Source organism: Tenrec ecaudatus, chromosome 4 (genome assembly GCF_050624435.1).
Source record: "Tenrec ecaudatus isolate mTenEca1 chromosome 4, mTenEca1.hap1, whole genome shotgun sequence".
NCBI lineage: Eukaryota > Metazoa > Chordata > Mammalia > Afrosoricida > Tenrecidae > Tenrec > Tenrec ecaudatus.
In genome coordinates this window covers 138550151-138573612 of record NC_134533.1, presented here as the reverse complement: position 1 = coordinate 138573612, position 23462 = coordinate 138550151, and the positions used below count along the sequence as shown (strand labels likewise).

Below are 23462 nucleotides of genomic sequence, written 5' to 3'. Positions count from 1 at the left end.
ATCTCGTTACCAGCCAGAGACAGAAGAGGAGCACACCCTCTGGACATGAGATCCCTACACGGTGAGCCTCCTGGATCCAGAAGCTAGCCATATAGTATCAGAGAAGCAGCGGATGAAACAGCAATGGACTTCCCAACCCAACTAGGGTCATGATGCAGGGGGGTGGGAGGGGGGGGGTAGGAAGCATTAAAGAACTAGACGGATGTTGTGTGCTTCTTAGGTATACTGGCTCATTCCTTCCTTGTGACCCTTTTGTGAGGGGATGTCCTATTGGGTTTTTTGATGCCTGATACCTGTTCTTGTTGACACCTGGTGATCACATGGGTTAGTGTGCTTCTTCTATTTGGAGTTTGTTACTTCCCTGCTAAATGGCTGCTTGTTTAATTTCAAGCCTTTAAAACCCCAGATGCTGTATTGTTTAATAACCAGGCACCATCAGTTTTCTTCACCACATTAGCTTAAGCACTCATTTGTCTTCAGCGATCGAGTCAGGAAGGTGAGCAACACAGAATGCCAGGTTATTAAAACAAAGTGTTCTTGCATTGTGGTACTGGTGAAAAATATTAAAGTCTGTGGACTACCAGAAGAGCAGACATATCTGTCTTGGAGAAGTACAGCCAGAATGTTCCTTAGAATCAAGGATGGTGAAATTTCATCTGATGTACTATGGACATGTAATCCAGAGGGAGGGACCAGTCTCTAGAAAAAGATACCATGCTTGGTGAAGTGGAAGGTCCCTGGAAAAAAGCAGGACTTTGATTGACATGGATTTACAGTGGCTTTAGCAACGGGCTCAAACATAACAAAAAATGTGAGAATGATGCTGAACTAAACAGTGTTTGTTCTGTTTTACTTGAGTCAGAAGACTCTATGGCACCCAACAACAACAACATGAATACTATTATTTGTATATGTTGTTACTTGCTGACAAGTAGATTCTGCCTTTTGGTGCCCTGTGTGTGCAGACTAGAATTGCTCTGTAGGATTTTTCAGAGGCAGCTAGCTAGGCCTGTGTTCTAAGGTGCTCCTGGGTAAGTTTAAACTGCCAGTCTTTCAGCTACTAATCAAGGGCTTATCCAGTTGCTTCACCCAAGAGCTTCTTGTTCATATAGTTCATTTTTTTCCCCAATCACTTGAGTGAAGCTTGCATATAGTATTCTTTACCCATTAACATATCCATGTATATTTCTGAAGAACAAAGATCGTTCCTTAAAAGAACAGTACAGTTGTTGAATATACCATTATTCTGATAACTCTAATTGACAATTAATAAATTAATTTTATCTGGTGACCTTCTAATGTCCTTTGTGTCACCCCTCCCCCCAAGAATGTATCTAGCCCACAATCACATCTTGAGTTTAGTTGTCATGTTGTTTTATTTTCCTTAAATCTGGAATTGTTCTTCATTGTAGTGACTTTTTTTGAAGAATACAGGCTGTATATTTTTTTGAATATTCTTCAGTCTGGATTTACCTACCAAATCAGTTCAAGATTTGTTGGAAACTTTTGTTGTTGTTACTGTTGTTTTAATGCCCGTAGACCGAAAACACATGTTGAAATTACTTGGACTGGTTACCCCTCCACCACTCCATCCTTTCTTTAACTTTGCTTATGACATTCATTTGAAATACTCATATAATTGCTTGGATGGATTTATTTGTTAGCATTCAGTTTAAGGTTGTGTGCCCCTTGCCCCATGCTTTTAGGTTTAATTTGGGAGGGGGTAGAATTTTACCAAAAAATTTTTTTATTATGTAAAGATTTCCAGGGTATCAAGGTATCAGTCAGAGATGTGGATCAATTCCTTCTCCCCTAACCCAGCCCCAGTAGCTACAGACTCATTCCGGTTATATATATATAGTTTTCCTTTTCCAAAATCTATAAACAGAGTCATTTAGTATACGATGTTTTGTATCTTTTTCACTTAGCATTGTTTGGAGATTCATCCACATTGTTGCATATATTATTCAATATGTGTTTATATATAGTTACATTTATTTCTTAACTTGGCAGACAGAGTTATCACCATTTTGCAAATAAACAAACTGATGCCCAGATTTGTTTGTGACTTTTGGAGATTGACATTCTTCCTTCTTTTTTTAAAACTTAGATCCATCTAAATTGTTGCATGCTGCTGCTTAGAGACAGCAGTGTAGCTGTGGCATTATGGTAGTGTGGCACTGTTCTAGCTTTTGTTTTCTTTATTAATTTGTGAGTTTATGCCATTTGCTTCTTTAGTATATGTGCAGCCAGAGTGAGCCCTATATAATTTATTTTTAATATAATTAACTGTATTATTTTTAAGGTTAAGACATTTTTTACTTCTGCTTGTTGTTTTTTCTATTTTGTTTTTCCTGACTTACTATGTGTTGCTTGAACATTTTTTAGAATTTGTTTGATTTATGTATTTTTCTATCTACAAGGTATATCTTTGTATAGAGTTTTGATGATTATCACAAATATTAGATTATATATACATAACATGATAGTCTACTGCTATTGACATTTTTACCAGTTAAAATGTGGAAGCCTTATCTTTCTTTAAATCCTTTTATTCTCTTGTTTATGTGTCTTACATATTTCCACTATATACACTGAACACCACCACATCAATGTGATTTTGCTTTCATCATCTCAATTGAGATGGCTTTAGAGAAGAGAAGAAAAAAGGTATTACCAATTTTTTTTGTCATTCTAGATTTTTTCTCCTCCCTAATCTTTTAATTTAGCTTTGCTTCATCATTTTCTTTCTTTTTAGAGCATTTCCTTTGGCGCTTTTTTAAAGGATATGTCTATCATGGATGGTAAATTTCTTTGTTCCTTTTCTTTTTAATCAGAGAGTTTTTTCCCCTTCATTTCTGAAAGATATTTTCGCTGAACCATAGTGGAGTGTTTTTTTGATGAATTTTTAAAAATCTTTTTTAAAAAATCATTTCATTGGGGTTCATACAACTTATCACAATCTATACATCAATTGAATCAGATGTGTTTGTACATTTGCTGCCCTCGTTCTCTTCCAGACATTTACTTTCTGTTGAACCCTTGGTACCAGCTTCCCCTTCCCCCACCTCATAGCCCCTGATAGATTATTGTTATTATCTTCATCTCTCACACTGACAGCTGTCTCCATTCTCCCATGTTTTCTGTTGTTCTCCCCCCTGTAAAGAGGTGTATGGTTATGTGTCCATCATTGTGATTGGTTCCCCTTCTTTCCCTTCCTCACCCCTGCCTCCCTTGATGGATGTTTTTGATTGTTTTCTTTGGTTTGGTTTTCTGCTACTTCTTTCCAAACGTCATGGTTTCTGATGAGAAATTCACTGTACTCATTGCCGTTGAGTCAATGATGACTCATAGAGGCCCCCCTGTGGGCTTCCGTGACTCTGTTTACAGGAGTGAAAATGTCAAGGAGCTGATGGTGGTTTTGAACTGCTAACCATGCATAACCACCACACCACCAGGGCTCCTTTTCTGCCATATACCGCATATACTCGTGTATAAGCTGAGTTTTCCAGCACATTTTTAATGCAGTTTTTGTGGTAAAATTAGGTGCCTTACAAGCGGCCATCTAGCTCAGAAGCAACAAAGCCCACATGGAAGAACACACCAGCCTGTGTGATCGTGTGGTCCCGAAGGGATCAGTTATCAGGCATCAAAGAACAAAAAAATCATATCATTGGCTGCATACCTCCATGATACGATCGCCGAAGACAAATGGGTGCATAAGCAAATGTGGTGAAGAAAGCCAATGATGCCCTGCTATCAAAAGAGATAGTGTCTGGGGTCTTAAAGACTTGAAGGGGAACAAGCAGCCATCTAGCTCAGAAGCAATAAAGCCCACATGGAAGAAGCACACCAGCCTGTGCGATCACGAGGTGCCAAAGGGACCAGGCATAAGGCATCATGCAAAAAAAAAAAAGAATATATATATGTATATATACATATATACAGACACCGTAGTGAATGAAGGGGGAAGTGCAGAGTGGAGACCCAGGGCCCATTTGTCGGCCACTGGAGATCTCCTCATAGAGGGGTTTAGGAGAGGAGATGGGTCAGTCAGGATGCGATGTAGTATCGATGAAGCACACAGCTTTCCCCCAGATCCTGGATACTTCCTCCCGCCAACTACCATGATCCGAATTCTACCCTGCAGGACTGGATAAGGCAGAGGTTGTACACTGGTGCATATGGGAGCTGGAGGCACAAAGAATCCAGGGTGGATGATACCTTCAGGACCAGGGGTGTGAGGGGCAATGCTGGGAGAGTGGAGGGTGAGTGGGTTGGAAAGGGGGAACTGATTACAAGGATCCACATGTGACCTCCTCCCTGGGAGATGGACGGCAGAGAAGGGGGGGAAGGGAGACTCCGGATAGGGCAAGATATGACAAAATAACAATTTGTAGATTAACAAGGACTCATGAGGGAGCGGGGAGCGGGGAGGGAGGGGAAAAAGAAAAAGGACCTGATGCAAAGGGCTTAAGTGGAAAGCAAATGCTTTGAAAATGATGAGGGCAAAGAATATACGGATGTGCTTTATACAATTGATGTATGTATATGCATGGATTGTGATGAGAGTTGTATGAGCCCCTAATAAAATGTAAAAATAATTAAATACATAAATTAGAGGGAAAAAAAGAACTGGGCATGCAGTGGTGAACAAACGAGACTCCATTCCTAGCTTCAGTAAGCTAAAAATTTTGTGGAACAAAAGGTCTTTCATGAAAATCTCTCATTAATTTATTGTGAACTTTAATAAATGCTATAAAAGAAAAAAAATTAGGTGCCTTGGCTGATATTTAGGTCGGCTTATATATGGTAACCCAGGATATATGAAGCAGAGAAAGGATGGGAATTCACTGCCATGTCTTTCTTTGGGTTTCAGGTCTCTAACCTTTCTCTACTTATTTTTACCTGTGAGAATCTTCTAATGTCTGTTTGATGTGTGAAGTCCAGAGTTTTTAGCTGTACTAGGTGGGAAAGATAAAGCAGGCCTGGCGGTGCTGGGGCTAGGTACTGGGCTGGCTGTTGACCACATGCTTGGTGGTTCATACCCACCAGCTACTCCACAGGGAAAAAATGAAACTGCTCCCATGAAGATTCACAGTTTTTGGAAATTCTGTGTAAATTCACTGGGAGTCCAAACTGACTTGATTGCCATGGATTTGGTTTTGTTTTAGTTTTTTTAGATGGGAAGTATAGGGGAAAATGTACTTATTGCATCTTATTTTAGAATTGGAATGAGTTCTTTTCTTTTTATTCCTGAGTATTCCGTTGTATGACTTCATTAGCTGGTTGATACGAGGAATGTTCCCAGTTTTTAGCTGTTCTAAGTAAAGCTGTTGGCAGCACTTGTGAACAGCTTACGTAGGCATATGCTGGCCTGTATCCTTTTCTTCCTTGTTGTCCTGGTCACAGGACAAAACTCAACTCTACAAATATTTTCAAGTCTGTGATTGTGTTTACTTCCTTGTGCTGGAGGCATGGCTTGAATGTCGTTTTCTTTGTGCTGCTTGTTGAATTTAAAAAGTGTTCAGGAGTGAAGGTGGAGAGATTCATAATCTTCATTTTGGTTTTCTTTCTCAGTTCTAGAAACTCCCCATTATGACATTTCTTAGCCTCCACTAAGTCTATCCGTTGATCTGCATGTTTTAAGCTTCTTTTATTTTTATTTCTTCCTTGATCTGTCACTAGAATAATTTTCTTGCAAATTCCCTTAACCTCTCCTGCTCTTCTTTCTTTTCATCCTTATTTATCTAGAAAACGCCTACTTTAATAAATTATTTTTATTCATGAGTAGGATTTCATTGTATAAAATTTGTTTATTTACTAGTTTTCTCATTTGCTTCCCTTATTATTTATTTGTTTATTTTATTATTAAATACTTTTATTGGGGGCTCTTACATCTCTTATCACAACCCATACATTCATCCATTTTGTCAAGCACATTTGTACATGTTATCATTTTCAAAGCATTTTCTTTCTACATGAGCCCTTGGTATCAGCTCCTCATTTCCCCCATCACCCCTTCGTGAACCCTTGATAAGTTATAGATTATTATTATTTTCATATCTTACATCTTTCTGGCACACTTCACCCACTTTTCTGTTTGTCCCCCTGTGAGGGGGTTATATGTTGGTCCTTTTGATCAATTTTCCCTTTCTCCCCACATCTTTCCCTTATCCTACTGGTATCTCTTATTCTCATTGTTGGCCCTGAGGGGTTTATCTATCCTGCATTCCCTGTGTTGCGGGCTCTTAATCTGTAACAGTGTACATGCTGTGGTCTAGCTAGATTTGTAAGGTAGAACTGGGGTCACGTGAGTGGGTGGTGGCAGGGGCGAATTGGGTGTTTTATCATATCATACTGTACCCTGACTGCCTCATCTCTTCCTTGTGGCCCTTCTGTCAGGGGATGTCCACTTGTCTACAGATGGGCTTTGGGTCTCCACTCTTGGTGTCCGCCAACACCCCCCTCCCCTCCAAATTCACAATGGTATGATTTTGTTCTGGGTCTTAGATGCCTGATACCTTATCCCATTGACAACTCATGATCACACAATCTGATGTGTTTCTTCCATGTGGGCTTTGTTGCTTCTCTGTTAGATGACCACTTGTTTATCTTCAACCCTTTAAGACCCCAGATGCTATATCTTTTGATAGCCAGGCACGATCAGCTTTCTTCACATGTGGTATGTACCCACTTTGTCTTCAGCTACTGTGTCAGGAAGGTGAGCATCACAGAATGCCAGATTATTAGAAGAAACTGTTCTTGTGTTGAGGGAGTACTTGAGTGGAGGCCCAATGTCCATCTGCAACCTTAATTATTAACATATAGATATAGATAAGTACATAGATCTATTTCCCTCATAATTTTCTTGCCTGTATTTAGACCTTTATTTCCTTTTACTTTCCTCTTGTCCCACCATAATGTTCAGCCTTCATTTGGGTTTCGTAATTCCTCGCTGCTACATTGCCCTTGATTAAGGCATACTATGCATCCTACACTCTTCTCCCCCCATTGATTTTAGTTCACTTGTTCCCTTGTCCCTGGGTTGGTTAAGCACCCCCTCCTTCCTTTCTTCCACCTCCCCTTATCCTGTATCCCCTGGGAATGATCGGTTCCATTGTTTTTGTCTCCAAATTGTTTGTCCTGCCTATCTTACCTAGATAAACATGCAGAGACATTAATAAGTGCAAAAACCAGGCAAAGCCAAACAAAAGAACAAAGGAAGACAAAACCAAACAGTAACAACAAAAAAGGAAAAGCCTATAGTTTCAAGTCTGTTTTTTTACCTTTAGGAGTGTTTTCCAATCGTGTCTGATCTCCAAAGTCTATTTTTAGGGTTGCCATGGGATTTCATTACTTTGCTCCCCTTGGTGTTTCATCCCAGCACAATGGGGTCAGATTGGACTCACTTCTTGCACTGTGTCTCCAGTGTTGTCCCCCGTAGCACTATGGTTCTGTGAGGGACGGTCTGTCTCGTGGTGGGGACCGCCCTGTGGTCCTCTCTATGCATTGTCTGCTCTGAGCAGGAATATCCTCGGGGCTTGGTGGTCCAGGATGTGTACCCCTCACTCTCTATTCCTCTTTGTTTCTCCTGTGTGCTCTAATCAGACATGCCTCTCTCTCCAAGCTGTAGCTTCAGTGCTGTCCTGGGAAGTGTATTCTTCTGGTGTGGTGATCCACATAGTGGGATTGGGGCCGGTATTTTGTATTCATGTCTTGGCGCACTGGGTTAAAGCCTGGTCTCTCTCTCCCTCTCCTGTGGAGATATAAACAATACCCACCCTCAACTTGGGTGGGTTAGTGTCCTGCTTCCCCACCCCCTATGTCTCTTTTTTCCCTTTCTTTTCCCTTCCTATTTAGTTGGCTGCCATATGTATCCCTGGATTGGGTTTGGCCCCTGCCATAGTACCTGGATCTCACACCAGGAATGTATGTATATATATAGTAGCTTTTCCCCTCTGCCCCATTTCTTAAGCTTGCCACAGTGGACTCATGTTGTACTTGTCCTTTTGTGCTTGGCTTACTTCGCTTAGCATAATTACTCCAGTTCTTCCCATGCAGCAATGTGCTTCATGCATTGTTCGCTGCTTTTTAAGGAATGCATAGTACTTCATTGTATGTATGTACCACAGTTTTTTGATCCATTCATCTGTTGATGGAAATTTGGGTTGTTTCTAATTCCTTGTAATTGTGAACTGTGCCAAGGTGAACACGGGAGCACATGTGTCTGGCCGTGGTTTGTTTCTTGCATCTTCTGGGTATATGCCCAGTAGGGGGATTGCTGGGTCTTATGGTAGCTTGATTTGCATCTGTTTTAGAAATCGCCAAATCGATTTCTACCAGCAGTGGACAAGAGTTCTTATCTCCCCACAGCCCCTCCAACACTTGTTACTTTCTGATTATTTGAATTGGACTATCTTTGGGGGTGTTAGGTGGTATCTTATCTTTGGGGGTGTTAGGTGGTATCTTATAATTTTAATTTGCATTTCTCTTACGGCTAATGATCGGGAACATTTTCTTTTTTTAATTTATTCGGGGCTCATACAATTCTTATCACAATCTATACATACATCCATTGTGTCAGCACATTTGTACATTTGTTGCCATCATCATTCTCAAAACATTTGCTTTCTACTTGAGCACTTGATATCAGCTTTTCATATTTCCCCCTCCCCGCTTCCTCCTCCCTCATGAACCCTTGAGAATTTATAGATTATTATCATTTTGTCATAATCTTACACTGTCCGACATCTCCCTTCACCCCCTTTACTGTTGTCCACCCCCCCCCCCCACGAGGAGGTTTTATGTAGATCATTGTAATGTGTTTCCCCTTTCTACCCCACCTTCCCTCCCCCCTCCAGGTATAGCCACTCTCACCACTGGTCCTAAAGGGATCATCCGCTCTTGTTTCCCTGTGTTTCCAGTTCTTATCTGTACCAGTGTAAATCCTCTGGTCTAGCCAGATTTGTAACGTAGAATTGGGATCATGATAGTGGAGGGAGGAAGCATTTAAGAACTAGAGAAAAGTTGTATGTTTCATTATTGCTACCCTGCACCCTGACTGGCTCGTCTCCTCCTCAAGACTCTTCTATAAGGTGGTGTCCAGTTCCCTACAGATGGGCTTTGGGTCTCCACTCTGTATTCACCCTCATTTACAATGATATGATTTTTTGTTCTTTGATGCCTGATCCCTTCAACACCTTGTGGTCACATAGACTGGTGTGTTTCTTCCATGTGGACTTTGTTACTTCTGAGCTAGATTGCCACTTGTTTACCTTCAAGCCTTTAAGACCACAGACGCTATATCCTTTGATAGCCGGGAACCATCAGTTTTCTTCACCACATTTGATTATGCACACATTTGTCTTCAGTGACCATATTAGAAAGGTGGGCACCTACTGATAAATTTTTTTCTTTGATTTCTGATACCTGGTCCCCTCTACACCTCATAGTCACACAGGCTAGTGTGCTTTTTCCATGTGGGCTTTGATGCTTCTGAGCTAGATGCCTGCTTATTTACCTGCAAGTCATCAAAACCCCAGATGCTATATCTTTTGATAGCCGGGCACCATCAGCTTTCTTTACCACATTTGCTTATGCACAAATTTGTCTTCAGCGATCTTGTTGGGAAGGTGTGCATCATGGAATGCCAATTTAATAGAACAAAGTGTTTTTGCATTGAGTAAATACTTTAATGGAAGTCCAAAATCCATCTGCTGCCTTAATACTAAACCTATAAACATATGCCTGGAGATCTATTTCCCCACCATCCTATGTAAATATATTTACATATGTACATGCCTGTATTTAGACCTCTGTAAATACCCTTTGCCTCCTAGTTCTTGCCTCTTATTTCCTTTTACTTTCCTCTTGTCCCACTTTCATGCTCAGCCTTCATTTGGGTTTCAGTGATTTATCTCCGTTACATTGCCCTTCCTGAATCCCTACCAGGCCTCTCACACCCTTTGCGCCACTAATTTTCAATCACTTGTTGCTCCCTTTTCCCTGGGCTGGTCAATACCACCTCCTTTCTCCTGCCTCCCCCTATTCCTTAACCCCCCTCCCCCCCCCCAACCATTGGGTCCATTGTTTTCTCCTCCAGACTCTTCAACCAGCCTATCTTATCTAGATAGATCTGCAAAGATAATAATATGCATCAAAAAACAATGCATAGCAAAACAAAGCAACAATAGACAACACAATGATCACAACAACAAAGAAAACCTATCACCCAGAAAAGAATAAGTTAATTTAAAAAGAAGAAAATATTTTAAAAACTTAAAAAGAAAGAAAAATCTGTAAATAGATCAAGGTCTTATTTATGACCTCTAGGCGTGTCCTCCAGTCAAGTCCGATGGAGTGCCATGCTCTGGCCCCAATGTCTATCCTTTGCACTCCCTCGGGAGCTCCCTGCTCTGCTCCCACCCCCGTTGCTCTGTTGCACACCTTTAGTGTTTTGTCTCGGTGTCTCGGGGGTCAGACTCAACCAATCCCAACACTCAGTCTCCTGTGTTGTCCCCCCTGGGGCCATGGGTCAGCGAGGGACGTCATGTCTCATAGTGCGATCAGCCATATGGTCCACTCTGTGCATTGGCAGTTCGGAGCAGGGATATTGTCCTCCAGGCCTGGTGGGCCAGGATGTGGTCCATTCTCTCTACCTCCCCATCCATTTGCTCCCATGTGCTCTGATCAGATAGACATGTCCTTCTCCCCTACCCGCAGCTTCAGGGCTGTCCTCTAAAGTAAATTCTTCTGGGGGGAGGGACAGTTTTTCGTGTAGCTGGTATGGGGGCCGAGCTCTCAGGCCTCTCCACTGGCTCCCCTCTCCATGCCAGCACACTGCATTCAAATCCTGGGACACTGGATTTAAGTCTGGTCCATCTTTCCCTGTGAATACGCAAGCAATATCCTCCCTTTGGATGGGTCAGTGCCCTATTCCCCTGCCACACATCTCTCTTTTTTCCTTTCCTCCCCGGCCCCCTCTTTTTTAGTTGGTTACCATATGTACCCCTGTATTCCGTCTGGCCCCTGCCATACTACCTAAACCTCACTCCTCGAGTGTTTGTATATAGTAGTTTTTTCCCTGTGCCCCTTTTGCATTAAAAAAAAAAAATAACCTTATCTCAGCAGACTCATGTTCTACTTGTCCTTTTGTGGTTGGCTTACTTCACTTAGCATAATCTTCTCCAGTCCTTCCCATGCAGCGATATGCTTCATGCGTTCATCACTGCATTTTAGCAATGCATAGTACTCCATTGTGTGTGTGTGTGTGTGTGTGTGTGTGTGTGTGTGTATATATATATATATATATACCACAGTTTTTAAATCCATTCGTCTGTTGATGGAAATTTGGGTTGTTTCCAACTCCTTGCAATTGTGAACTGTGCCGCAATGAGCATTGGCGCGCAGGTGTATGGACGTGGTTTGTTTCTTGCCTCTTCTGGGTATATGCCCAGTTACGGGATTGCTGGGTCATATGGTAGCTCAATTTCCATCTGTTTTAGAAATCGCCAAATTGATTTCCATAATGGCTGACATAATTACAGGTCCACCAGCAGTGGATGAGAGTTCCTGTCTCACCACAGCTCCGCCAATACTTGTTGCTTTCTGATTTTTTGAACTGTGCTATCTTTGAGGGTATTGGGTGGTATTTCATAGTTGTTTTAATTTGCATTTCTCTTATGGCTAATGATTGGGAACATTTTCTCATATGTTTATTGGCCATTCAGATTCCTGCCCTTGTGAAATTTCTGTTCAGGTCCTTTGCCCTCCTCTTTAGTGAGCAATTAGTTTTTTTTCTTATTGTAAGCTTGAAAAGTATTGTAGATTTTAGTAGTAAGGCCTTTGTCTGATGTGTCATTGCTGAAGATGTTTTCCCAGTTTGTGGGTTATCTTATTACTTTCGATGAAGTCTTTCGATGTACACAGGTGCTTTATCGTCAGTATATCCCACTTGTCAACTTGTGACTCCTTTGTATTTGTAGCCTTGCCTATTTCCGATAGCCTGTGTATTCCCTGTGCTAAGGCTATCAGGTTTGTCCTAATTCCCTCATTAATGGCCCTATAATTGCTTGGGGTTTCAACTTAAGGTGTTTGATCCACCTTGAGTTTATTCTTGTGCATGGAGTGAGGTAAGGGTCTTGCTTCAGTTTTCTGCAGGTAGATATCCATGTTTTCCAGCACCACTTGTTAAAGAGAACATCTACTTCCCATTTGATATTTTTGGCCCCTTATGAAAAATCAGTTGTCTGTATGCTGATGATTTTATTTTGGGGTTTTCAGCTCTTTTCCATTGGTCTGAATATCTTTTGTTATACCAGTACCACACTGTTTTGACCACTATGGCTGTATAATAGGTTCTTAAGTCAGGTAGAGCAAGCCCTTTGTCCTTCTTCTTGAGTTCTTTGCTAAATCTAGCCTTCTTCCCTCTCCATATGAAGTTAGTAGTCAGTTTTTCCAATTCTTTGAAGAAGGATGGTGGTATTTGTATTGGGTTGGCATTATACTTCTATATTGAGTCATTTCTTATTTTTTAAAATCATTTTATTGGGGTAATCATACAAGTTGTATCACAATCCATTGTGTGAAGCACATTTGTACACTTGTTGCCTTCATCGTTCTCAAAACATTTGCTTTCTACTTGAGCCCTTGGTATCAGCTCCTCATTTTTCCTCTCCCTCCCCGCTCCTCTCCCTCATGAACCCTTGATAATTTATAATTTATTATTATTTTGTCATTTCTTACACTGTCCAAAGTCTCCCTTCACCCTATATGTAGATCCTTATAATTGGTTCCCCCTTTCTGCCTCATCTTCCCTCTCTACCCTTCCGCTGTCGCCACTCACATCACTGGTCCTGAAGGGATCATCTGCCTTGGATTCCCTGTGTTTCCAGTTCTTATCTGTACCAGTGTACATCCTCTGGTCTAGCTGGTTTTGTAAGGTAGAATTGGGATCATTATAGTGGTGGGGGAGGAAGCATTTAAGAACTAGAGAAAAGTTGTGTGTTTCATCATTGCTACACTACACCCTGTCTGGCTCGTTTCCACTCTACAACTCCCCCTCATTCACAATGATATGATTTTTTGTTCTTTGATGCCTGATAACTAATCCCTTAAACACCTCATGATCACACAGGCTGGTGTGCTTCTTCCATGTGGACTTTTTTGCTTCTCAGCTAGATGGCTGCTTGTTTACCTTTAAGCCGCTAGATGCTGTATCTTTTGATAGCTGGACACCATCAGCTTTCTTCACCACATTTTCTTATGCACCCATTTGTCTTCAGCGATTGAGTCGGGACGGTGAGCATCATGGAATACCAGTTTAATAGAACTCCCATTGAGGGAGTACTGGAGTGGAGGCCCAATGTCCACCTGCTGCCTTAATACTAAACCCATAAATATATGCAGATCTATTTCCCCATCCTCATATATAAATATATTTACATATGTACATGCCTGTATTTAGACCTTTATAAATGCCCTTTTCCTCCTAGTTCTTTCCTCTATTTCCTTTTACTTTCCTCTTGTCCCACTATCATGCTCAACCTTCATTTGGGTTTCAGTAATTCCTATCGATTACATTGTCTTCCCTTATTTTTTCTTGTTTATTTTTCTTTTTTTCCGACTTGCTTTCTGTTTCTTTCTCTTTATTGTTTTATTATCATTCTCCCTTACTAGTTTTGTTTATTGTATCTCTTTCTCTTTGTATTTATGTCTTTTTAGTTAATTTTTATCCTTATTGCTTGCATGCTTTCCAATAATTGTATCTTAGATTATTATCAACTTGTGGCTCATAGTATTTGACAAGTGTAGCTCTAGTACTAAAAGAGGGAAACTATAAAGTGGTGTGGTGAACCTGGAACATCTTGTGGAGGCAGAAAATAAAGTATTTAAGAAGTAATGGGACTGAAGTCATTGTGCTGAATGAAGTAAGTAATAAAAAAGTCAGTCACAGATAAGTAAATAATATATGGCCTCGTTTATGTAAAAAGGCAAGAACTGTCAAATGTATGGAGACCACAATGTACCAAAGGTGAGAGTAGGGAAACAGGAGGGTTATGACTTAGGGCATGCTGCTCTTTGGTTTACTGTGATAGAAAAATAGCACTGATTGAAGGTCAGATTGTACCACCAATTAATGTAATTGCTCTCAATAAATTGAACATAAGTAAAAAGTTATTTATAATCAGAAGAACAAATAGGAGAAGCTACTGAAGCTGCTTAAATCAGGTGCTTCATGGAATTTAGTTATTTTATTTAGAGCCTTAGGGCCACCACAGTTCCATGGGACATTTTAGTTAATTGTCCTAATAATATTTTCCAGGCATCTGCTTTATCTCCTAATGTGTTCTGCAGTGTTCAGGGCCTTAAAAGCTTACAAGCAGCTCTCCAAGGTGCAAGGATTGACCTTTATTTGCCTGGAGCAAAAGAAAAATGAGTTAGGAGCAGGAGGAGGAAATCAAGTATGTGTCTGTTTGTTACCTCAACTAGCTATTTCCTGTTACTGGAGTCTAAACCTGTGGTGGTGCCCAGCTTCCACTTCTGAACATTTTGATCAAAGACTCTGTTAAAAAAGAATCTGATCATAAAGGAGGAAGTGCAGAACAGAATTTCAAATCCATGGACTGTATACTATCTATAACCGTGAAAGTTTGATAAACCCATGAAGCTGCTGCCCTAAGATAATCTTTAAACTTTGAACCAGAATACCCCCCTATAGTCGTCTTTAAACCAAACAGTAGTTTAGCATAACTAGTAACACGTGTCTGCCTTAAGTATTGAGGTATTTTGAGGTCAAACTGACTGCAGCAACTAGAGTCTAGATAGAAAACTTAGGGTTCAGTGAGTTTATATGAATGTAGGAGGACCAAGTAGAACAAGGAAAGAGAACTGCACAACTCAAATATAGTCAATGTCACTAAATTGTACAATTGGCATATTCTACAATAATTGTGTATTTCCCAACAAAAATAAAATAAATTTTATATTAAAAGATAAAATATTGTGATAAGAGTTGTATGAGCCCCGAATAAAATGTAAAAAAAGAAAAGAAAAAAAAAAGAAAATGATTAGGGAAAAGCATGTACAGATGTGCTCTATACAATTGATGTATGTATATGTATGGATTGTGATAAGAGTTGTATGAGCCCCTAATAAAATGTTTTTAAAAAAAGACAAAATAAACTTGAAAATATACAAGACAAAAAATTTAAGTATATAAAGTAGAAAAAAATAAAATCCACATTCATACCTGGGGATTTTATCATTATATTTTCAACCATTTAAAAGCCCTTTGGAAAAAAAGTCAGTTGGTATGTAGAATTGTTATTTATTGATTTGACCTTAGTGACATTTTTAGAACACTACATCCAGCATCATCATTTAAAAGTATCTATGCAAGAAGGAAAGATGTCCCAGTTGTTTATCATTAAGCATGGTATAAGATTAAGCATTGGACTTCTAAACTCAAGGTTGGCGGTTCAAACCCACCAGCTTCTCTGGGGGAGAAAAATAGGCTGTCTTCTCCCAAAAGATTTATAGTTTTGGAAACCCAAAGGAGTTCTACACTGCCCTTTTGTAGTCACTATGAGTTGGAATTGAATTGATGACAGTGTTTTTTTGTTTTGTTTTGATTCAAGAAAAATCTCCAAGAAGACTTATAAATAATAGCAGCTTTATTTTCAGTAGGAACAAAATGTCAATATAGGAAATGTAGTGAATGAAAAAGGGATATATTTACATAATGAAATGGTTGTAAATAATAAAAGTGATAGAGCAATAAAAAATAGATTTTTTTCCTGACTGCAAGCATTTTCATTATTATACACCCTGACATCAAGAACATCACTCCTGAAGAGAATGAAAGATCACTAAAAAGACAGGAGAGAAAGAACAGATCAAAGTGGATGTCAGGAGATACTTTGAGGTTTGCAAATGGAAGAATAATGAAGGCAGAGAACTGAACAGAAAGATATAAAGAATAGCTCGAGAAGACCCAGTCATACAACAAAACGAAATGTAACAAGACCTAGAGTTCGAAAACCAAAAGGGAAGGACACACTCAGAATATCTTCAAATAAAGAACTAAAGAAAAAGTCAAGCTTTAATTTGAAAGATTGAAAGATTATGTCGGCAAAATATTGAATGATGCAGAAAGCATCAAAAGAAGAAGGAAAGAATACAGAGTCACTGTACCAAGAAGAAATAGTTGACATTCTACCATTTCAGGAGGTAATATAGGAGCAAGAACCAAAGATTCTGAATGAAGAAGTTGAAACTGCACTGAATGCATTAGGCAAAAACAAAGCTCCAAGAATTGATGGAATACCAATTACAATGTTTCAATAAGTTGATGAAGCACTGGAAGCATTTACTATTCTATGCTAGGTTATTAGATAATTTGGGAGACAGTTGCTTGGCCAACTGACTGGAAGAGATCTATATTCGTACCAATTCCAAAGAAAAGTGACCCAACAGAATCCTTTTAAAACAATATCATTTGAATCACATGCAAGTAACATTTTCTGAAGATTATCCGACAACAGTTGCAGCAGTACATCGACAGGGAATTGCCAAAGGTTCAGGCCAGATTCAGAAGAGGACATAGTCAGATGGATCTAGGGGGAAAGCAGAGCATACCAGAAAGATGTTTACTTGTGTTTCATTATCATGCAAAAACCTTCAACTGTATGGATCATAACAAACTGGACAACCTTGAGAAGAACAGGCATTCCAGAACACTTCGTTGTATTCATACAGATCAAGTATACAGTTAAGAGCAGAATAAGGGAATACTTGCATGGTTTAAAATTGGAAAAGGTATGTGTCAAGATTGTGTCCTCTCACTATACTTACTCAATCTGTATGCTGAGCAAGTAATTAGAGAAGCTGGATTTTCGGTTTGGAGGAAGGCTTATTAACCTGTGATACTCAGATAACACAACTTGTTTGCTGAAAGTGAAGAAGACTTGAAGCATTTGCTAGTGAAGATCAAAGATTTTAACCTTCAGTGTGGATTACAACACAATGTCAAGAAGAACAAAATCCTCACAACTGGACCAATAGATAACATGATCAGTGGAGAAAATATTGAAGTTGTCAAGGATTCCATCTTGCTTGGATACATAATCAATGCTTATGGAAGCAGCAGTCAAGAGATCAAATGACACATTGCATTGGATAAATCTGCTGTACAACCTCTTTAGAGTGTTGAAAAGTAGGGAAGTTGCTTTGATGCTTGAAGGTGTACCTGACCCAAGCTGTGGTATTTTCAATTGCCGCATATGTATGTTAAAGTTGGACACCGAATAAGGATAAGAATCAATGTGTTTGAATTCTGGTGGTGGCAAGAAATATTGAAATACCATTGACTGCTAAAAGAATAAACAAATCTATCTTGGAAGAAGTAAACCCAGAATGCTCTTTAGCGGCAAGGCGAGCGAGACTTCACTTCATGTATTTGGACATATTAGGAGAGATCAGTCCCTGAAGAAGGACATCACCTTGGTAAAATAGAGGTACAGCAAAAAAGAGGAAGAACCTCAATAAGAGGCTGCGATATTGGGTTCACATGTAAGAACATTAGTGAGGATGGTGCCGGAGCAGGTGGAATTTCATTCAGTTGTAAATAGGGTTGCTGCGAGTTAGAACTGACTTGGTGGCACTTAACAAAAACAACATTCCTTGAGAATTAAAAAAAATGTTTCTGTGGTTTTAGGGTCCATTGATCTTGAATCTGTGGACTTGTGCACCCATCAAAGCTACATATTTTCATCACTTCTTCCCCCCTCCCCAAATTGCAACTATTTTCTTTGAATATTCCAATTACATGCTTTAAGATACTTGCAGTCATTCTACAAATTTTAGAAATTTTTCCAACCTTTTTTTCCTCTGTATTTTGGGTAGTATCAATTTTTATATCTTTATGCTTACTAATCTTTTTTTTCCTTCCAAATCTAGTTTTCTGTTAATCCTACTCAAGGTGTTTATCATTATCAGATCTCATGATTGTATATCTAGGTTTCAAATTTTAATATTTTCTATGTCAAAATACTGTGAAATATCATTATAAAAATCTTTTTAGTCTTGTCTACTAATGCTATAATCTGTAATGTTTCTATTGAGTTTTCATTATAAGTATTTTATTCCCGCATTTCTGATTGGTTATATCTTTGAGTATTTTGTTGTTTTCTGATGCCAGACATTATAAAGTTGCTGAATATTTATATACTTACATAAATATTCTTCAACTTTGTTCAGGTCTCAGTTAAATTATTGGTTACAGCCTGATCCTTTTGGCTTGATTTTAATCTTTTTTAGATGGAACAAGAAAAATTTTAGTCTACGTCTTTTAACTGAGGCAGCACGGAGCACCAGGTTTCCAACTGTGGATTTTGAGAACAGGAATGATTGCCGGCCATTATGTGAACCTGGGGAGTTGTTCCTTCTGCCATTTTCAAATGATCCTTGCTCCAGTCTTGGGTCTTATCCTCGCTTATTAACTTTCAACTGAAGACTTTATGGTAGTTCTCAGTCTTCCTAATGCCGCTAACCTTTAATACAGCTCTTCATGTTGTGGTGACACCAACCTTAATATTATTTTTGTTACTACTTAATAACTGTAATTTTGCACTGTTGTGAATAGTAATGTAAACATCAGACATACAGGGTATATTTTAATTGTTAAAAATTGAACATAATTAATGCATAGTGATTAATCACAAAACAATATATAATTATTTTATTTCTATTTACAAATCAATGAAATGTTGTCTTGAAGCATGGTGTAGCATGGGTAACAGTCTTAATATAACAACAATAAACTACATTGCTATATTTTGCAACAGCGTGCGTCAAAAGCCAACGTCAGTCAGTGCAAAGGTTGAGGTAGCTTCGTTCTCACCAGATCAGAAATTCTTGGGGCAGTCTTTGCAAGAGCACAACAAAGATCATCTTCCGCAACAAGTCTACTTCTGTATTTAGATTTGATAACCAATAAGCTGTTTCATAAAGTTTTATTGTTGGAAATGGAGGAAGGCTGCGCAACGCTGTCTCAACCAGAACAAGATTGACTGCAAACACTTGATCCAGAATTTTGTAACTGGTCTTGTAGAGAAATCAGTTCTCGCTGCATCACTGTTAATAAGTTCAATGAACTCCTCTTGTGCTGCCTCAGGAACATATCCAACTTTGAGTGTAAATGTGCTTCTGGCAAGTACAAATGGAGTTGTCAGGTAGATTTGGAAAGTACAATGAAATTTCGTCTGCAAGCATGTGCAAGTGTGCTTTCACAGAAATGATCATTGTAATCCTTTTGTCTGGTCAATGTCATTTACCTCAAAGAAAGCAGATAAGGTAGGCAACATGTCCATTTTATTTTCATCCATTTTTTTTTTTTTGCCAAAGCTGAAGTTTCTATTGGAATGATCGTATCTTTTCAGACAAATCAAGGCATGTTGCCTTTGGTCCTTGCAGTGATAAATTTAACTCATTCAAGATGGAAAAGATACCATCCTAGTAAGCTATTTTCTGCAGTTCACTTTTCACTGAACTTCGAACTGCGGTCTTGCTTTCTGATTTTAAAAAGTTTTGAGTTCATTATGAAGCTGAAAAACACATTTTAAAGCTTTTCTTCTCGATGGACAACAGAAAAGTGAGTGAAGGGAGACATTGGACAATGTAAAATATGACAAAATAATAATTTATAAATTATCAAAGGTTCATGAGGGAGTTGGGAGCAGGGAGGGAAGGGAAAAAATGAGCTGATACCAAGGGCTCAAGTAGAAAGCAAATGTTTTGAGAATGATGAGGGAAACAAATGTACAAATGTGCTTGACACAATGGATGGATGTATGGATTTTGATAAGAGTTGCATGAGCCCCCCCCCAAAAAAAATGATTTTGTTAAAATAAATAAGAGTCCAATTTAAAAAGAAAACTTTTCCTCTCATCAACCATCTCACTTCACTGTGAAATAGCAGAGCATTATTGGACGCATCCAACTCATTGCACAGTTGCGAAAATAGTTGACTGTTTAAACCACTCGCTTTTACAAAATTGACAGAACTTATGACGCATTTCATTACGTCTTGTAACTCTTGAGGAAGCGTCTTTGTTTCTAATATTTCCTGAAGAATCATACAGTGAGTTCCGATGACTTTTGGGGACTCATTCAGTACCAGACGTTGAAAACCGGATTGACATCCTAGCATAGCTGGAGCACCATCTGTGCAAACACCACAAACCTTTTCCCAAGGGATCTTACAGTCTTTCAGAGAAGAACCAACTGTGTCAAATAAATCATGTGCAGTAGTTGTTGTTTCCAGAGGTTTACAAACAAACTCATATTTAAAGTCATCATTATTAATATACCTCATGTAAACCAGTAACTGTGAATTTTTGCAACGTCTGTAGATTCATCAAGCTGGGTGCTAAATATTGGAAGTGGAGCAGATTTAATTTCCTGGATTACCTGATCAAGAATATCAGCAGACATGTCATCTAGTTTTCTGCGGACGGTGTTGTTAGATAAGGAAATTGTACTCAATTATGTAACAAATTTGTCTCTGACCATAACTTGAACAATATCTTTGGCTGCTGGCAACAGTAAATCCTCAGCAATGGTGTGAGGTTTCATAGCTCTGGAGATTCTGAGTGCCACCAAATATGAAGCTTCAACAGCTGCTACATCTTGTTTGTGGTACTTGCCACCAGTGTCAAGTCTGGCTTTCTTGAGTCCATCAACTTTGCTTCTAAAATAGTTGGTATCCTTGCTGGCAAAACTCAGATGCTTGCTATCAAAATGGCTTTTTCATTTGTTCTGCTTCATATATTCACCTTATAGAACTTCATAAAAAATAGCGCCTTGGATTTTCTCAGTTCTTGCTATAATTATTGAGGCAAAACCATACTGTAAAAAAAAATTCTCATCGTATTTTCTTTTCTTAACATTCTTCTCTATATGATCCATTCTCATGGGATGATTTTCTAATGAAAATAATATATGGCACTAATTTTAATAATACAAAAGATAATACATGGCGTAGTTCAGTCAATACAGTTCATTAAAGTTTCCTATGATTACCATTCTGCTGTGTTTTTTTTACATACCTGTTACTGTCACAAGGGGGCAGTATTCACATCAACCACAGCTGAATATAAAAAGACAGATCAGCATACAGATTAAGTTCCCATGGTACAGATTTTTTTTGCAGTAGTTGATGATTTTACAGTATGTGATTTTACATTTACCCAGTAATTATAATTCATTAAGTGTCGTTTTACCTCTAATCCTGCTGCTTTCAACCCAGCAGCTGCTTTCTACACAGTAGCTGCTATCTACACATATGCGACTGGTCCACATAAGTACATTATGGTGCCAACCCTGTCACAGACACTTGTATTTTTTAAAAACATTTTATTAGGGGCTCATATAACTCTTATCATAATCCATACATATACATACATCAGTTGTATAAAGCACATCTGTACATTCTTTGCTCTAATCATTTTCAAAGCATTTGCTCTCCACTTAAGCCCTTTGCATCAGGTCCTCTTTTTTTTCCCCTCCCTCCCCGGCCCTCCCCTCCCTCATGAGCCCTTGATAAACACTTGTATTTTTACAGGGTGTATGTGATAGAGTTGTCGTGAAGATGTCATCACGCTGGGTACTCAATTGTGGTCATATCTGCATGTGAGCGAACCTACCTGGAGATGGATAGAGGAGTAGTAGTGTCTTGGTTTCTAAGACCATTGGAAATAAGTGTTTTCCAATGGTCTTATGTGACCCCTGTGAAAGGGTGGTTCGACCCCAAAGCGATCGTGACCTACAGATTGAGAACCGCTGCTTTAGGGGGATTGTTGCAGCTCTCCAGAGGAATGTCTGTCTGTCTGTGTCTGTATGCTTCCCTTCAGTACTCTGCCTTATAAATTCTAACCACTATGACCTCTCAAACAGACTGCTTCCTCTAGTATTGAGACCACCCAGCAATTTATACTCCCCTTAAAGGATCATTGTGCTCTGCTGTGGGGTATTTTTTGGTCTACTTTTTAGTTGTTTCTGGTGCGAGGGTAACTCTAGTTTCTGTTGATTCTATCTTGGTTGGACATAGATGTTAACATTTGTTTTTTTAGTTAGAAAAATCCAAGGATAGATTTAGACGGGCTGTATTTTTTAAGCAAATTGGGACTAAATCTATATCTATATAATTTCTAGGTGATATATTAATATCAAGTGATTTATATGCCATATCTAAAGTCATTTTGTAAGATAACTCAAGATTACTTTCTGCACTTGTTTCCTGCCCATGATGTGAAATTGTTCGATTTACCAAAAGCAATTATTTATTAAGCAATTACTAAGGGGCTTCAAAAGTTCGTGGGAAAATTCTACTATTTAAAAAAAAATCATTGTACTGGGGGCTCTTATAGCTCTTATAAAAATTCCATACATCTATGTGTCAAGCAAATTTGTATATATGTTGCCATCATCCTTTTCAAAACATTTCCTTTCTGATTGAGCACCTCATTTTTTCCCGCCCTCCCCTACCCTCTTGAACCCTTGATAAATTATAAATTATTATTACTTTCATATCTTAACACCATCTGTTGTCACCCTTCACCCATGTTTCTGTTGTTCATCACCCTGGGTGGGGCGTTGTTATACGTTGACCATGGCAATCTGTTCTCCCTTTCTCTCCTCACCCTGTCCTTCATGGTATCACTATTCCCATTATTCTTCCTGGGGGGGGGAGGAGATTATCTGCCCTGGATTCCGTGTCAAGAGCGCTTATCTCTGTACCCATGTACATGCTTTGGTCTAGCCGGATTTGTAAGGTAGAACTGGGGTCATGACAGTGGAGTGGAGGAAGCATTAAAGAACTAGAGGAATGTTGTATGTTTCGTTGGTGCTATACTGCACCCTGCTGTCTAGTTACTTCCTTGTGACCTTTCTTTGAAGGGATGTCCAATTTTCCACATACAGGCTTTGGGTCTCCTCTGTCACCCCTTCCTTCCCTTTGATATGATGGTTTGTTTTGGGTTTTCTGATAACCTGATCCTGTCTACACTTCATGATCACACTGGCTGGTGTGCTTCTTTCATGTGGACTTGGTTGCTTCTGAGCTAGATGGCTGCTTGTTGATCTTCAAACCTTTAAGACCACAGATGCTATATCTTTTGTTCACCAGGCACCATTAGCTATCTTCACCACATTAGCTGATCACGTGGAGATTCTGCGCTTCACAGAATGCCAGGTTATTAGAACAAAGTGTTCTTCTCTTGAGGGAGTACTTGAGGCCCAATGTCTGTCTGCTACCTTCAGACTTAACATATATAAATATAAGTACATAGATCAAGGTTGGTTACCTTTTAATTCCACCACCACCACCACCCACCAGCACACATATCCTTGATAATTAGGAGAAAAACTGAAAGCTCTTTTCAGCAAACTAAAGGAGCCCC

At 39.2% G+C, this 23462-nt stretch overlaps 1 protein-coding gene across 2 annotated transcripts in view; it reads left to right on the top strand.

The window, feature by feature from the left end:
• Positions 1–23462, top strand: part of RASA2 (RAS p21 protein activator 2) — a 160281-nt gene that overhangs the window by 64469 nt on the left and 72350 nt on the right. The window lies entirely within an intron of this gene.